Source organism: Sus scrofa, chromosome 14 (assembly GCF_054392235.1).
Source record: "Sus scrofa isolate SSC_HxYL_T2T_F1_AM1 chromosome 14, Sscrofa_HxYL_maternal_Yorkshire_Landrace_v2.0, whole genome shotgun sequence".
Classification (NCBI taxonomy): domain Eukaryota; kingdom Metazoa; phylum Chordata; class Mammalia; order Artiodactyla; family Suidae; genus Sus; species Sus scrofa.
The window spans coordinates 38,205,689-38,218,874 of record NC_139396.1 but is presented as its reverse complement, the minus strand read 5'-3'; the positions used below and the strand labels follow the sequence as shown (position 1 = coordinate 38,218,874).

Genomic DNA, 13,186 nt, shown 5'->3' with positions numbered 1-13,186 from the left:
GATATATGTGTAGAAAATTACCCCCAAAATCCTCCATACACTTCTCAAGCCGTCACCCAAATCCCCATGACTATCCTCTTAAATGGAGCCTGGGGGTGTAACAGGCATCCGCTTCAGAGGTATAAGGATTTGATTCTGAGACTCAACATCAAGATAAGCAACCTCCAACACACAAGGTTGATGTAAGTTGACCACATAACTCCCTCCCTCCAAACTAGGAGAGTGACAGTTGAGAATACAATCCCCACCTCCCCCCACACGCAGTAACCAACGTGCATGTTGTCATAGCCTAATCCCTCTCACCCAGGTCAATGTGTAAACCACAACAACCACCCCGTGGCCCCCATGTGCTAGAAGAATAAAGCTGGTCCACTAGGGAGGCTCCAGCATATGACCACCATTCCTGAGCACCTATTATGTGCCAGATAAAGATGCTGTGTGATTACTTAACTGAGTCCTCAAGCCCTCTTATAAAGGAGACACATTACCCCAACTTTACAAAAGAGGAAGATGAGACTCAGCAAAGGGTAGTAACCTGCCCGGTTCAAAACCTAGTCCCAAATGCCTTTTGCACTGTTTCATATCCTGAAAGCATGCCAACTTCTCAAAACAAAAAAATACCAGGTACTGACACCTATGGTCAATTAATCTTTGACAAGGGAGGCAAGAACATCAAATGAGAAAAGGAAAGTCTATTCAGCAAGCATTGCTGGGAAACCTGGACAGCTGCATGCAAAGCAATGAAACTAGAACACACCCTCACACCATGCACAAAAATAAACTCCATATGGCTGAAAGACTTAAATATACGACAGGACACCATCAAACTCCTAGAAGAGAACATAGGCAAAACACTCTCTGACATCAACATCATGAATATTTTCTCAGGTCAGTCTCCCAAAGCAATAGAAATTAGAGCAAAAATAAACCCATGGGACCTCATCAAACTGAAAAGCTTTTGCACAGCAAAGGAAACCAAAAAGAAAACAAAAAGACAACTTACAGAATGCGAGAAAATAGTTTCAAATGATGCAACTGACAAGGGCTTAATCTCTAGAATATATAAGCAACTTATACAACTCAACAGCAAAAAAACCAATCAATCAATGGAAAAATGGGCAAAAGACCTGAATAGACATTTCTCCAAAGAAGATACACAGATGGCCAGCAAACACATGAAAAAATGCTCAACATCGCTGATTATAAGAGAAATGCAAATCAAAACTACCATGAGATACCACCTCACACCAGTCAGAATGGCCATCATTAATAAATCCACAAATAACAAGTGCTGGAGGGGCTGTGGAGAAAAGGGAACCCTCCTGCACTGCTGGTGGGAATGTAAACTGGTACAGCCACTATGGAGAACAGTTTGGAGATACCTTAGAAATCCATACATAGAACTTCCATATGACCCTGCAATCCCACTCTTGGGCATATATCCGGACAAAGCTCTACTTAAAAGAGACACATTCACCCGCATGTTCATTGCAGCACTATTCACAATAGCCAGGACATGGAAACAACCCAAATGTCCATCGACAGATGATTGGATTAGGAAGATGTGGTATATATACACAAAGGAATACTACTCAGCCATAAAAAAAGAATGACACAATGCCATTTGCAGCAACATGGATGGAACTAGAGAATCTCATCCTGAGTGAAATGAGCCAGAAAGACAAAGACAAATAACATATGATATCACTTATAACTGGAATCTAATATCCAGCACAAATGAACATCTCTACAGAAAAGAAAATCATGGACTTGGAGAAAAGACTTGTGGCTGCCTGATGGGAGGGGGAGGGAGTGGGAGGGATCAGGAGCTTGGGCTTATCAGACACAATTTAGAATAGATTTACAAGGAGATCCTGCTGAGTAGCGTTGAGAACTTTGTCTAGATACTCATGTTGCAACAGAACAAAGGGTGGGGAAAAAAATGTAATTGTAATGTATACATGTAAGGATAACTTGATCCCCTTGCTGTAAAGTGGGAAAATAAAAAAAATTAAAAAAAAAACTGAGACCCTTTCAATAATAAAAAAAAGCTATGAACATCCAAAAAAAAAAAAAAAAAAAAAACAGGTAAAGGCCATTATGAACCTTTAAGAGTTCTCATTTTTTTTATTTTGATGACATTTCTTAAAATTATTTTTTATAATAATCATACTGAATATTTCCTTCTAAATTTAATACTTATCAAGTGAAGATTAGAAAACCCAATTGTGATCACCTGAGTAGTTTGTTTCATTTTAGGATCATACCAGAGACATGTGGAGGCTCACAAGCTAGGGGTCGAATCAGAGCTATAGCTTCTGGCTACACCACAGCCACAGCAACACCAGATCCCAGCCAAGTCTGCAACCTACACCACAGCTCATGGCAATGCCAGATCCTTAACCATCTGAGTGAGGCCAGGGATGGAACCTGCATCCTCATAGATGCTAGTCAGATTCATTCTGCCGAGCCACGACAGGAACTCCCACCTGAGTAGCTTTTGACTGATGTGCTTGGTGCCCCCAGACACTCAAACCCTGACTATTCAAAGAGAGAGCTCTTTCTTTTCTTTTCTTTTTTTTAAGGCTGCACCTGTGGCATATGAAACTTCCTAGGCTAGGGGTCGAATCCAAGCTACAGATACAGGCCTATGCCAGAGCCATGGCAATGCCAGATCCAAGATGCATCTTCGACTTATGCCAAAGCTCACAGCAATGCCAGATCTTTAACCCACTGAGTGAGGCTAGGGATCAAACCTGCATTCTCAAGGATACTAGTTGGGTTTGTAACCCACTGAGCCACAACGGGAACTCTGAAAGAGATTTTTGAATGTGGATTCTTTGGTTCACTAGAAGACAGAAGCCTGATACAGTCTAACTTAGAGGAAAAGGGAAATAGGACAGGACACTCAAGTAAGCAACTTGTGAAAAAGTCAAAGAAACAAGTGAGACTCTGGGATGCCACCAGAAGCCTTTCTCTGAGTACTTGCCACCTGCCCCTCTCTGACGGATGCTCCTTCCACCCCTCAGGGATGGCCATGGGGAGCTCTCAGGCTTATATCTTCTGCTTCACCACCAGGGAGGTAATTCCAGTTTCATGAAATCTCAAGGAAGGTTTTCAATTAGCCTGACCTGAGTCAGCTAGGAAGGTAAGATGATTGACAGCCCAAATCAGGGGCAAAGGAGAAACACAGGTCTAGGTATTTCCCCAAAGGAAAGAAGTCATTCTGCTACAGAAATCCAATTTTAAAGAACTGGTGAAGAACTTTCATATATTTTTGGAGTTCCCATCGTGGCTCAGTGGTTAACAAATCCGACTAAGAACCATGAGGTTGCAGGTTCGATCCCTGACAAGAGTGGGTTAAGGATCCGGCGTTGCCGTGAGCTGTGGTGTAGGTCTCAGACACAGCTTGGCTCCCGCATTGCTATGGCTCTGGCCTCGGCTGGTGGCTACAGCTCCGATTATACTCCTAGCCAGGGAACCTCCATATGCTGCAGGAGTGGCCCTAGAAAAGGCAAAAAGACAAAAAAAAAAAAAAAAAAAAGGAACTTTCGTGTATTTTTAGCGAATGGTAAATCCAGAAAATTTAAGCAAAAGACTTAAAATCTTGAGGAATATAGAAATAATGGTGAAGTTCCCGCCATGGCTCAGTGGCTAACGAATCTGACTAAGAACCATGAGGTTGAGGGTTTGATCCCTGGCCTTGCTCAGTGGGTTAAGGACCTGGCGTTGCCATGAGCTGTGGTGTAGGTGGCAGACTCGGCTCAGATCCCGCGTTTCTGTGGCTCTGGCATAGACCAGTGGCTACAGCTCCGAATCGACCCCTAGCCTGGGAACCTCCATATGCCGTGGGTGTGGCCCAAGAAAATACAAAAAGACAAAAAAAAAATAAATTAATTAAATAAACGTAAAAGTAAAATAAATAAATTAATTAAATAAACATAAAAGTAGAAATAGTGGTAAAAAGCAAACACTCACCTCTACTGCATCTTCTAGGCAGTAGAATAATGAGTTAAGGGAAATGAGTTGTGTTCTTAAACCATAGTATTTTACCTAAAGAACCATTCTTAAGGTGTTTCAAGCCATTCTTTCCTCCCCAAAAATTAATATTTCAAATAAACAAAAAAAAGTGATATATCTGTTTTTATGGTCCAGTCCCTGCCCCCAATCACCATTTTTAAGACTGCTTCAGGATACTGAAAAGTGGACACCACATCTTAAACGTAGGAGTCCCCATTGTGGCTCAGCTGGTTAAGAACCTGACATACTCTCCGTAAGGACGCGGGTTCGATCCCTGGCCTCGCTCAGTGGGTTATGGATATGGTGTGGCTGAAAGCTGCAGCATAGGTGGCAGATGTGGCTCAGATCTGGTGTTACTCTGGCTATGGCATAGCCTCTGGGTGAAGCTCTGATTCAACCCCTAGCCTGGGAACTTCCATATGCCCACAAGTGCAGCTGTTTAAAAAAAAAAAAAAGTGCTCTTCTGAACAATGCAGCCTCTGAAGCCCTACCATCCTCACCCAGACCTCTTAAAGCTCATTAAATGCAAGATAGTTTGGGCAGTTTTTTATACTGACATAACAGAGCATCTCTTACTTTGAAAAAATCTTCAACAGATGGCTCAAAGACAAGAGCTTTCCCCTTGAGACCAGATACCACCATATCCGCAGGAAAGACTGGATACATTTTTCAGTTTCTGCTTTTTTTTTTTTTTTTTTTTTTTTTAATATTCTGATCAACAGATAGAAAAGGAGAGTTAGGCAAGGTCAAAAGATGCTGTGCTTTTTTTTCTCCTGATCTCAAAGAACACCCTCCAAACCCAGATTTCTAAGAATAAAGCAAAGCAATGATGTGCACTTACCTGTCCATGCCTACCCTCTTTGGATCAAGTCGGGCCAAAAGATACAGTTTTTATTACACACAGCCTAAAAAAGTAGGCCCCTTTTCAGTATCTACACCCTAAAGCTTTTTAGGTTAATAACAAATATTTTAATTTCTAGATAGATGGTAAAGAGGTTGATGATCTAGCCTCAAGAAATTTTTCAGACTTAACCACCCAAGTCACACCATATAATTAGGAAGTTATTTTCCAGACCCAGAAATTTACTTATGTATATATAATGGGCTATACGTCTAATGTCAACTCTTTCTATACACTAAACCAGTCATGAATGAAAATAAGCTCAAGAAAGCGTATAACCTTGAAACTTGTGTTTGAATATACTGGAAAGCGCAGCTTTTATGTTTAAGGGCAGCTAAATTGTGGGTTATCATTAAATAACTCATTTATTTGGAATTAACCTTACTTTAGATCAATCAACCAGTATTTCTTTTATTCATTCAACGAATACAGAGCACCAACTAGGTAGCAGGCACTGTCCTAGGTGATTAAGAAACATGGCACAGTAAGACACAAGACCCTTGAGGATGTTAGGGAGGGAGGCAGACAAATAATAAACATATTGAATAAGTGAAGTAGCTACTGAGTTAGGAGGTGGTAAGTACTGTGAGAGCAGAAGCAGAGCAGGGTGATGAGGGCTGAGAGTGTAGGGGGAGAGGGTGTTGGGGCCAGGTGATTTGGGGCTAAGACTTGAAAGAGATGAGGGGTGAGTCATGGGGAGTTTTGAAGAATTCCAGACAGAAGGACCAACCAGCACACAAGCCCTGAGGTGGGACGGTGGCTGGTATATTGGTGGAACAGGAAAGAGGCCAGAACTGCCTGTGCAGAGGCAGGAAGGGGCAGAAGAGGAGCGATCAGAGACATAGCAGGCTTTGGAACTGAATGCACTAGGCATTTTTTTTTAATTTAGTTCAATTCAGTACAGTATATTATGCTTCCTCTTCTACCTGATAATATTCCCTTATGATCCTCCTGACGATCAATTTCTTACTGAAACAAATTTCATATTCCGTGTGACCACTGTAATTGTCTGATTCCATTCAGTTTAACATCCTCTGTGTCTAAATTTCAGTTTGTGGCTGATACGGAAAAGTAATTAAAAAATAAGGCAAGCATTCAATTATTCAGTCCATTTGGACTACATGATGAAAAAAACGCACTGTGCTCATTCACGGGTAAAATAACATTGCTTTAAAATATTTTCATTGTCAAAAGAAGACAGGTTATTTGTAAATCTAAAACATTTCTCCAAGAATGAGATACTTAAATATGACAATGCCATACTTTTTTTAAGATTATCACCACATCATACTACCAGGAAATGTCTTTAAAAAATACAGACCCCATCTTTCAGAGCAAATATAGGATCTGAGAAATTCCACAACAGTTGTGCTTCCCTGAAGAACCATGTTCCCACACTATTACCTAAACATACTCTCTACTGTGTTAGGATATAAATCCCTCTGCTGAAATAGGCATTGCTATTGGATGACTGGAAGAAATAAAAAGTGCATGGCAATATCCATGGTTTAGAAACAAAGCAACTCTGAAAGCAGGGACAATTGAGTTGGTGTGTTTATGGTGTTTATGGTGAGAGCAAGATGGCCCTGAAGTTGTAAGAAACAAGACTAAATTGGAAAGGTTGTAGGGTCTACCCACGTATGATTGAACAAGAGACGATCATACTCAACTACTCAATAAGGATTCATTCAGTATCTAAACACTAAGCAAATCATTATGTACACACAAATAATTCACTTGATTACAGTTGTCATAAACACTGTCTTCCCTTGGAAAAAAAGCTCCCTGTGCTCAATCACACATCCCAGCTCCAACACAGTGAATGACACCTGGCATACAATAAGGGCTCCCTGCAGTATCTGCCAACGTGATTGATGAATTATATGCAAAGAGAAGTATGAGATGGAAAGAGTATAAAGCAAGAGGCCTAACAAATCTAGGGTCTTAGTTGTGATAGTGTAGCTGAAAACTGGAAAATAAAGAGGAAATAGAGGACAAGAAGGAGGGAGGGGACAATTCCTTTAGACAGAAAGATTTATGTCAGCAAGTAATGAGGAGGGGAACTTGGTGCCTTCTAGAGAATTAAAAATAAACCAGATTGGGGGTTCCCACTGTGGCACACGGTGGGTTAAAGATCTGGTGTTGCTTGAAGCTATGGTGTAGGTCACAACTGTGGCTCAGATATGATCCCTGGCCTGGGAACTTCCATACACCTCAGAGTGGCTAAATAAACAAACAAACAAACCAGATTATGTGGTGGGAGAGACAGTGCAGAGTGATTGATGGATGGTTAAGCCAAGGCCAGATAATGACTTTATGCAGGAGATGCCCCTCTGCCCTAACAGCAACAGAAAACCCCCTAAGGATTGTCAATGGAAGCAAGACATACTCAGATTGATGTTTTTAAATGATCACAGTGGCAATGTGGAGAAACTAAAATAAATTCTAGGATTCTATACACATATATTTTTAACTTTGATGTTAGCACTTTAAAAAGTCCGGACAGAAGTTTTCTGAATTTGACTTAGTGCTAAAGAAAAATTTCTAGAGCTCCCATTGTGGCTCAGCGGAAACGAAACTGACTAGTATCCATGAGGATGCAAGTTCCATCCCTGGCCCCACTCACTGGGTTAAGGATCAGGCATTGCCATGAGCTGTGGTATAGGTCACACATGTGGCTCAGACCCTGCATTGCTGTGGCAGTGGTGTAGGCCAGCAGAAAAGAAGAGAAAAAGAAATTTCTGATATGAAGAGTTTTAAGAATTTGGAGTGAGTTATCAATGGAAGACATAATATTTGATTTATTGGGGGCTTCGGTCAGCAGAATTCTAAGATGCTCTTCTTCTTTGGTTTACTCCCACGATTATGTCACATTACAGGGCAAAAGAGATTTGGCCAATGTCATTTCTAATCAGGTCACTTTAAGCTAGGACTTATCTGGTGGGCCTGACTTAATCACAGGAGCCCCTTTAAAGTTTTCTCCAGCAGGTAGCCCAAGAAGTCAGGAAGATTTAAAGCATAAGAAGAGTTCTACATGAGAGATATTAGCCATGGATAAGATGCAGGGTGTGTGGGACAGGGAGCTTGGAATGGGCTTTGGGAGAACTCTGGGCATCACCAGCAAGAAAATGGTGCCACAGTCTTACAGCCACAAGGAACTGAATTCTGCCAACAGCTAAATGAGCTTGAGAGCAGATTTTTCCCCAGAGGCTCCAGATAAGCCCTCAGCCCAGCCACTGCCTAGACATTAGCCTCGTGAGACCCTAGGCATAGAACCCAGCTGAGCCCACACAGAGCAACGACCCACAGAACCATGAGTTCATAAACATGAGTTTTGTGCCACTAAGGTTGTGCTAATTTTTACACACTGAGAGAACGATCTTTAAAAATTGTACTAGGATGAGCTTCTGAAGAGGATGAGTTAGAATTTCATTTTTGTGTCTCTATCAGGTTATTCTGTCCTAGCATAGACAGGAAGGCAATGATGATTGATTTAACTTTTTCTATTGTGGCCATTTTCAGCCTGGCAAACTCTCATAAGAAAGTATTTAGGAGTTCCCATAATGGCTTAGTGGTTAACAAACCCAACTAGGAACCGTGAGGCTGAGGGTTCAATCCCTGGCCTCGCTCAGTGGGTTAAGGATCCAGTGTTGCCATGAGCTGTGGTGTAGGTCATAGACGCAGCTCAGATCCCACGATGCTGTGGCTGTGGCCGGCAGCTACAGCTGCGATTAGACCCCTAGCCTGGGACCATCCATATGCCACGGGAGCAGCCCTAGAAAAGGCAAAAAGACAAAAAAAGAAAAAGAAAAAAGAAAGAAAAGTATTTAGTCCACTTCTGTCTGCTTCCTAAGTATTCTATAAGATCATCTGAACCAAAACAGATTAAGGCCAGAGAATGTGATGCTTTGCCCCAGAGCATGACCCCACATCATGGCCATCTTTGTCACCATCCCCAAGTCCTGAGGAGAGACTGGCCACCGCACCAAACCATGGGAGCAGCCTGGCCACCTTTTCATGAAAAATAAATGCCTCTGCCAAGAGATCACTCTCTTCTAGCTGCAGACGGCAGGAAGGCTTCTTTGCCTTGACATATGCTTACCTTTGGCCAAGAAGAACAGACATTTGATCACACACAGGACCACAGGACTCCCTAACATCCTCTCTCTGCCTTCCTGTTTCCCACCCCTTCATCTATTGTCTAATTTCTTTCAACTTTTATCTCTTTAAAATGTACAAATAATCAAAGGAAATAATCTCACAAGTATTTACGGTATTTGATTAAATTTTTAGGTCTTTTTTTTTTTTTTTTGGTCTTTTTAGGGCTGCACCCATGACATATGGGAGTTCCCAGGCTAGCGGTCCAATCAGAGCTGTAGCTGCTGGCCTACACCACAGCCACAACACTGCGGGATCTGAGCCACATCTGCAACCTACACCACAGCTCAGGACAATGCCAGATCCTTAACCCACTGAGCAAGATCAGGGATCGTACCCACATCCTCATGGATGCTAGTCGGGTTTGCTAACTGCTGAGCCACAAAGGGAACTCCTGATTAAATTTTTGATGAATTGTTTTGCTAAAATGTTTCACTAAAATGAAAACTATATAAAGAATTCACTGTATTTGATTAAAAATATCAGAAGAGGGAGTTCTCATTGTGATGCAGTGGAAACGAATCCGACTAGGAACAATGAGGTCACAAGTTCAATCCCTAGCCTCACTCAGTGGGTTAACGATCCATCTTTGCTGTGAGCTGTGGTGTGAGTCGCAGACTCAGCTAGAATCTGGCATTGCTGTGGCTGTGGTGTAGGCTGGCAGCTACAGCTCCAATTAGACCTCTAGCCTGGGAACCTCCACATGCTGTGGACACGGCCCTAAAAAGACAAAGATAAAAAAAAAAAATCAGAAGCGGTGTTCCTGCTATGGTGCAAGGGGATCAGAGGCATCTTGGAGGCTCTGGAGACACAGATTTGATCCCTGGCCCAGCACAGCGGGTTAAGGCTCCAGCATTGTTGCTGCTGCAGCATAGGTTGCAAATGCAGCTCTGATGGATCCCTGCTCCAGAGCTCCATATGCCACAGGGTGGCCAAAAAAGAAAAAAAAAAAGAAAAAAAAAAGGTAAAAATGTCAGAAGAGACTGAAAACAAAACTGCTGACTAAATATGTGGGCACTGAGTTAGACTGCTAAGACTCATCTCCCTGTTCCAGAATTGACCACTTGTGTGGCTTTTGGCAAGTGAGCCTCTAGACTGCTTTTTTCCCCACTTATAACACTGCGGAAATAGTAAAGTCATTGAGTTGTGGGCATTAACTAAAAAGGAGCACAGTACACATTTATAAATGCTAACTCATTTTTAGAATGACCTAAAATATCAACTAGGTCAGCTCTCCATCCAAAGTCATACGCTTGTCTCCAAAATGACAGCTACTATAGATTTCAATGTACCTAGTGATCTGGAAGCCCATTTCATCTTTAACAACGTGTTTCTTCCACTGAGCTGAAATCTGTCCCTGTACAGCTCTATCTTACTCATCCTAGTTCAAGCTCCTTGCAATTCTACAGGACACCACCACCAAATGTTCTTTAGATACTTGAAAAATGAGTCTCTAAATTTTTTATCAAGTTCTTCCAGCTGTTTTTCCTAAGACACAGTTTGCTTCCCTTCCCCACGTTGGTAATTCTCCTTAGAAGGGAACATAAAGCCTTCACCCAGAAATCAGCATAAGACTTCAGGCAAGAGTTTTTGTTGTGGTTCAGTGGGTTAAGAACCCAACATAATGTCCTTGAGGATATGGGTTCAATCCCTGGCTTCACTTGGATCTGGCATTGCTGTGGCTGTGGTATAGGCCTGCAGCTCCCTTTCGACCCCTGGCCTGGGAATTTCCATATGCTACAGGTGTGGCTGCAAAAAAATGTTTTAAATAAATAAAAAGACTTTGGGTAGACAGAACAAGACTTTTACTCCCTAAACTCTAAGGAAGAGTTGATTTCTATAGGTCTATGAACAGGTACTTATATTTCCCCTTTTAATGTGTAATCACCTATTTCAGGATCTTTCTTTAGAAGGTTCACTGCCCCTCTCAGCTTTATATGATCTATGCAGACTTCTGCTATCTTGATCCAAAACCAAGTTGAAATTGATACCATGAGGAATCCTGAACTCATTTAGGGCAACTACCTATTGTTTTAATAGTTCGACTGCCTTCCCCTTGAGGCTCCATTCCTTTATCACTGTATGTTCACCAGTCTCACTCCAGGGGCCATTCCTCATGGTGAAAGAAATTGGAAGCAAATATAAGTTAAGACAAAAATATTCTTCTTCTCTCTTTCGATATTTCACATTAAAAGAAGCCATGTATCAGTAGCAGTTGAGGTTCTTCAAGGAAACAGAACCAATAGGGTACATGTTGGTTAGAGAAAGATTTATTTAAGGAAATCAGCTCATGGATGGAGGAGTCTTGGTGAGCCCTGCATCTTCAAGGTCAGCAGCCTGAAGATACAGGGAGGAGTTGACTTTTAAGTCCAAAGGCGGGCAGTCTGCAGGCAGAGTTCCGTCTTGCTTAGGAAAGGTCAATCTTTGTTCTACTGGGGCCTTTAACTGATGAGACAAGGTCCACAGACAATGTGGAGACAAACTGTTTTACCCAAAGTCCACTAGTTTAAATGTTAATCTCATCTAAAAAAGCACCCTCCTGGAAACATCCAGAATAATATTTGACCAACTATGTGGACACTGTGGTGCAGCCAAGTTGACACATAAACCTATCCATTACAGCATCTAACTCTTGTTTTCATGCAATAAAAATAGCCTAAAAATCTAGCATATATGAAGCCTGCACATAATATTTAATAATTAGACCTTTTGCAGTAAGTCGCCTGTTATATAAAACCATGATTAAGAATGTGTCTGCCTGGAAGTTCCCTTCATGGCTCAGTGGTTAACCAATCCAACCAGGAACGATGAGGTTGCAGGTTCAATCCCTGGCCTTGCTCAGTGGGTTAAGGATCCGGCGTTGCCGTGAGCTGTGGTGTAGGTTGCAGATGCGGCTCAGATCCCGCATTGCTGTGGCTCTGGTGTAGGCCGGCGGCTACGGCTCCAATTCGACCCCTGGCCTGGGAACCTCCTTATGCCGCAGGAGCAGCCCAAGAAATGGCAAAAAGAAAAAAAAAAAAAAGAATGTGTCTGCCTGAGCAGGTAGCCCCGATAAAATATAATCAGTTAGTTTTTGTTACTACATTTAAGTACAGCATCTTAACAGATACCCTGAGTTTAATATTTCTTGAGTCCACATCACTAACTAATTATTTTCTGCACTTAAGAAAAGACTGGGGATGGGGAGAAGTTAGAAAGCAACTCTAGTTTTTAAGGTGAACTCTACTGAAAATTTCAGAATCTAGATGGAACTTAAATTATGGATATACCTATGTTCCTTAATCCATTCACCTATTTCAAAAATTTCAGCTTTTATATTTAAAAAATTATAATTGACACTTAAATGCCAATATTATTTTTTCAAAAGATTTCACAAGATTGTCAAAACAAATATCTATATAAATAAGACATCTAAGTTTTAAATGCTAGTTTAATGCAATAGCTGTTATAAAATTCTACTAGAATAAATAAAATGTCAAGATAATGTCTACGGAAATTAGATTTACTGAACTAATATTTTGGTTCTATACTTTTACGAATCTGGGATTTATTTGGGGGGGTGATTGTTTGTTTGTTTGTTTGTTTTGGCTGTGCCTGCAGCATGCAGAAATTCCCAGTCCAGGGATTGAACCTGAGCCATAGAAATGACAATGCCAGATCCTTAACCGCTAGGCCACCAGGGAAACCTTAATCTGGATGGTTTGGTTTTGGTTTTGGTTTGTTTTTTGGTTTTGTTTTTGTTTTTTTGTCTTTTTAGGGCCACTCCCGAGGCATATGGAAGTTCCCAGGCTAGGGGTCAAATCGGAGCTGTAGCCACAACCACTGCAATGCCAGATCCAAGCCAGATCTGTGACCTACCCCACAGCTCACAGCAATGCCAGATCTTTAACCCACTGAGCAAGGCCAGAGATCAAAACTGCGTCCTCATGGATGCTAGTCAGATTCGTTTCCACTGAGCCATGACAGGAACTCCCTGGGTTTGTTTTTTTTTTGGTTTTTTGTTTGTTTGTTTTAATGTGGGGTTTTTTCCTTGGTTAGCCATTAAAAATAAATAGGAATTGTGTTTAAAGAGATTTTAAGATTTTGTATGAATCTTACTGGTAATTC

At 41.5% G+C, this 13,186-nt stretch overlaps 1 protein-coding gene across 20 annotated transcripts in view; it reads left to right on the top strand.

Moving 5' to 3' along the window:
• The window catches only part of GALNTL6 (polypeptide N-acetylgalactosaminyltransferase like 6), a 1,215,026-nt gene that overhangs the window by 1,113,832 nt on the left and 88,008 nt on the right, over window positions 1-13,186 (top strand). The window lies entirely within an intron of this gene.